This window comes from Centruroides sculpturatus, unplaced genomic scaffold, assembly GCF_000671375.1.
Source record: "Centruroides sculpturatus isolate CEXI.00-Female unplaced genomic scaffold, Cexi_2.0 scaffold1169, whole genome shotgun sequence".
In the NCBI taxonomy this organism is placed as follows: domain Eukaryota; kingdom Metazoa; phylum Arthropoda; class Arachnida; order Scorpiones; family Buthidae; genus Centruroides; species Centruroides sculpturatus.
Genome location: NW_019385538.1, coordinates 15356 through 20550, shown reverse-complemented (window position 1 = coordinate 20550; position 5195 = coordinate 15356). Strand labels below are relative to the sequence as shown.

The window sequence follows — 5195 nt, the reverse complement described above, 5'->3', positions numbered from 1 at the left end:
ATTCTGACTTAACGGATATTTTGATATTATTGACGACAAAAGTTTAAAATCATTGATTTCCTTACCTGTCCATTATTTTTGTTTGACGGAGTTGAATTGTTTGGACCACGTGGCATGAAAAATTTTGTCAAGAAGTTGTCTGATCAGAATGTGCAGACAACTGAACGTGTGAAAGAAGACCACTGAGTCAAGACCGTTTACACGTGCAACTATCTACGTTGTGATTGGATAATTTAAATTAGCAAGCAGTGATACTAGTGAGACTTTATTAAACTCATTTTTTCTCATTTTTTTCGTTAAGGCGTAAAATATTATTTTGTACCGTAAATGGTACTTGAAATATTATAATGTACTGAAAATGTACTAAAAATCTAAAAGTACTTTCAATTTACTGGAAAAAGCAAAATGTACCAGAAAAGTACAAATGTACTAGGAACGGCAACACTGCAGTGTAATCAAGATGAGATTATTATCGATGTTTTGCGAAAAAAAAATGTTTAAAACATTTTTCAAGATGACAAAAAGAACATGTCTTCTTCACAAAAGGATTAACTAAATCTTCTTATTAACCATCACTTTAACGTTTAAATTTATAATGTAAAAAGAAATTCAACTTTTTAAGATATGCACTTGAAATGAATATTCATGAATTTTTTGAAAAATATATATATTGAATTCAGATATACAACTTAAAAAATTTTATGCTGACATTTATTTTAAATGCGAAATTATAATATTTGTAAGGAAATATTTATAGATAAGAAAAATATATCCCTTGAATCTCACAAAATTTTTCATTCATTATACATGAAACTTGAGATAGTAGTGAATTGAATGTGGGTTATGTAATGTAATGATGTTTTAATTAATAAAACATTTGATATGAAAGCACAGTTCACGTGTTATACTATACATTAATTATAATAATATCATACCATTTGATTAGCCAATAATCGCTGACACTCGTAAGGAATTGCGCTGTAATTAACATGGATAAAATAACAATTTTGAAGAAAAGCCCCGCTCCGGCATTGACGTATGATTTATAAACTGAAAATCCTGGTTTCTTGACTCCTTCTTTCTCACGTGGAGTTTGGTTATTTTCCGTTGCCTACGTGAAATAATGTTTTAAAAAATGTATTAATTACTCGTTGAATTTTGCTTAAATCCAGAATAAATGTTTTAATATGTTATTTTGAACTAAAATAACCTAAAGAATAATTTCTTGATAAAAATATAAATAAAATGTGTTATGCTTATTTAATACAGACTAACAAAAAACACTATTCACTCTGTTGAATATTAGCTACCTTTTCTACTCCAAAATAAACAATTAAGAAATAAAAGAATAAGAAGTATCTAATATATAATCGAGACGGGTTGATAATAATAATAATAATAATCAGCGCAGAGCCCAAACGGTTAGGAGTTGAAAGTTGAAATTTGGTACACAGTTAGGGTACATCACGAAAACGCACACTAAGAAGGGATTTTTCGAAATTTCCCCCGGGAGAGAGAGACAGGATTAAAACTTCTATATACATTATGGATACGAGCTCAAACGGTTAGGAGTTGAAAGTTGAAATTTGATAGACAGTTAGGGTACGTTAGCAGAACGCACACTAAGAAGGGATTTTTCGAAATTCCTTCCCACGGGGGAGAGGGACAGAATTAAAGCTTAACACTTCCATCAACAATGGAAGTGCTAAGTAACAATGGAAGTGTTAAGTAACAATAGAAGTGTTAAGTAACAATGGAAGTGTTAAGTAACAATGGAAGTGCTAAGTAACAATAAAAGTTTTAAGTAACAATGGAAGTTTCAACAATGGAAGTGTTACTTAACAATGGAATTGTTAAGAGAAACCGACGTGCAAGACGCAGATGCAGTTTTTTTCATTTTTGCAGAAATCGAACATATTTTTAGACCCATCTAAAAATTCTCTAATTAGTTTGGAAACAAGGATTCCCAATTCTTGCATTCTGTGAAAACGGGTAAGGCTGACTATAACGTAATAATGTTTATCTTAGTTATCGTTACTTTTGCCCGAGCAACGCCAGGCCAACCTGCTAGTATCTGAATAAAACATTATCATTGACAATTGAAGAATAAAAAGCATTTTAAACATAACTCGTTTCCTGTCTAACTCATAACTGCTAACATACTATTTGTATTCCTTCCTTAACTGAACAGAGTTGGCGGACCTGGTAAACACTCGATATAACGAAAAACAAGTCTCTGTAGTTTAACTGTTTAACGTTGTTAAATAAGACTTTTATTTCTTGACATTTATTTTTATATATTTTACGTACTATGTCCTCACAAGCGAATATCTTTCAGACGTAACCGCACATAATGAAAAGATAAGTGATATAATACAAAGTAATATTTGTTTGTGATATCTCATAAAATCTGTTATATTCCAAGGTTGTCGCTCTTGTAGTCGAATTTCGCGGGTACCAACCAACGTATGTACTTTCACAAATGTTCACAGCTAGTTTCTTGGTAATCAAACTTTTATAAACTTGGACAATTTGAAATACAATGGTGCTTGGTCCGCTAAAAAGTCTCTTCAATAAGCCCAGATTATACACGAGATGAACAGAAATAAAATTTTGCACGTATTTCTTTATTATTCATGTTAACAAATTTAAATTATGATCACTGAATAAAATCACATTGTTTGTAAAAATATGTAAAAAATAATCTTCACACATTTTCTGTCGGAGACATGTCGAAGTTAATCCAGGTCAGGGGAGTACACGTATTTGATCAAAGACTGCAGCCTGGATTCGGTTTTCCTAGCATAGTGCAAACAGGAGTTGCCGTCAGTGAAATTACATGCTCGTGTTTGAAAAAGTTTACGTTTTGATTCGTGTAGATATTGCCAAAGAATTAAATATATTCAAATCCTTCAGATTTCATTGCTTCATCGCAGGAAAGAAATTTCTGACTTCCTATGTGCCTATTCACTTAAGAATGTGGACTCCTCTCTAATAACATTGTAGATTATTAACACCTACGGTGAGTGTCCTGGGCCTGAGAAACCAAGCATTTCTAAATACGTAACATTTTTATTTAAAAATTTCGAACTGTATAACAAGAAAACCAAGAAGCAAATATACTAAGAAAAATTTTATTAATACATAATAAGACTGCATATTATGTTTTTACATTACTTTTTAAAACTTTTATTTAACATACAATAAAAAATCGTTCGATTCTTTTTTATTTATTTATGTTTACGGAGCATTCACAAACAAAATATGAATGCTGTAAACAGATGTAGATTTTGCACGTTTTACAGGTATATTCAGTTTTCCTGTCTTTTCAATATCTACATCGGGGTCATTTTTGTTTTCAGAAATACGATGTTCAGCATAAGAAAGTTGCAAACAGAGCCAAAGATGTTGATAATGTATCAAAAATAAACTTCCAAAACAGCATTTTTGCCACGTGTTTCTTTCATTTTTTTATACAAAATTGTAATATATAGCGAGGTGTTTGAATTATAACGAAAGTTGCACCGGTAAAAGTGGTTTTCTTGCATAAAACTGCGTGTTTGATAAGAAAATAATATTATTTATATACGTCGATCAATATATATATAAAAGAGTGAATCAGAATTCTCAATTTTGTATCATGTAAATATCAATTATTAAAGAAATAACTTAAATAAGATAGTATTCATCTACACAAAAGCACACAATCACAGATTCAAGATGCAGCGAATACAGTGAAACAAGAGCAAGGTGACCATGCAGTAAAACCTGATTTCAAAAGTTTGTGTAATGTCCTCCAGGAACATCTCTTAATTTCAACGGTTCCTTCAACATTGTTACTAATCAGGTGTAACCATTCATGGCTGTAGTGTGCCTGATGCAGACAGGAACTTTCAAACAGGACAATGCAATTTGTCACCATGCATGATTGGTCACAGATTAGCACAATGAGTTCCATTTTCTGTATTGATCAACTCAGTCACCCGATTGCGCATTTCTAGGGCGAAAAACAAAGATCCACTCAATGCTTAGAAATGCTATTATTTACATTGAACCAACTAAGGGTGTTATTATGTCAACATTAACACATATTTCCAAGCAACGTTTCCAAAACATTTACACATATAATTTACACATAAAATCATTATGCTTCTCGTTAAAACTAGAGAAGAACCAACTCGATAGTGTCTCTGATAATTTGGCCACCCACTTACTATAGTGTCTCTGATAATTTGGCCACTCACTTTATTTCTTTTTAATTGGGGCTTTGTTGTGAGAGTACATTCTAACCAATTTTCGTTTCTGAAGATGTTTACCCTCCGCAAAACGGTCGTTTTTAAGGCGAGGATTGTGTGTTGCTCGAAATTGTGTACGAGGGATTCATCAAGAAATTTTTATCTTCGATGTACAGTACTTTACAATCTATTAAGAAATTATAAGAGCATTCTTTTATAAGGCTATTTTTTGCCAAATGCATTACAAAACAACGAAAAAACATCCATTACTAATTCATTAGCATCTTTGCTTCCCAGCAGTTTTTAATTTCAATGTAATTAAACATAAAAAATACTTAAAACTGAAAAAAAACGAAAGAAATGCGTTAATTTTGAAGAGAAAGCTTCAAACATTATTTTCCATTGTCTCCCCTTTCCGGGAAATCTGACACTGATGAGTCATTGTGTTTACAGCTGGATGACCTTGAGAACAGCTGCTGTTGGATTTTCCGGGACATTCTCATAGACGTCTGAGGAGGAGAAGGGTTTATAGTAGGGTGACTACTAGCTGGTTAAATATTTTTAAAAAATTACGTTTTTAATGCAATTTCTGCCCCCGACTTAATTAAACTTATATATAATAAAATCTATTAATTAAAAAAATTAAAAAACTATTGGAGGTCGTTTTTGAAATCAGAAAGTAGCTTTAAATAACTTTACCAAAGTAAAATTTGTGCACTACAACTTTAGAACGATGAATGAAATTTGATAAAGAATCTCGTAAAAAACAATTAAGTGTTAATCGTGCGTCATTAAAGGTAGATTAAAATCGCGATAAAATTTTTTCGCGCGGGAAAAACTTTTTGAAAAATTTTGGAGACTTAAAAAACATTCCAAAAAGCCAAAAAAAACAAAACTTTTAGGGGGACCAAACGCCCGAGTTTTATGTAACGCTATGTAACTTGCCCGAGATATCTCGGG

At 31.6% G+C, this 5195-nt stretch overlaps 1 protein-coding gene across 2 annotated transcripts in view; it reads right to left on the bottom strand.

The window, feature by feature from the left end:
- Nucleotides 1-5195, bottom strand: part of LOC111639934 (multidrug resistance-associated protein 4-like) — a 55635-nt gene that overhangs the window by 36422 nt on the left and 14018 nt on the right. The gene's annotated exons all lie outside the window — the stretch shown is intronic.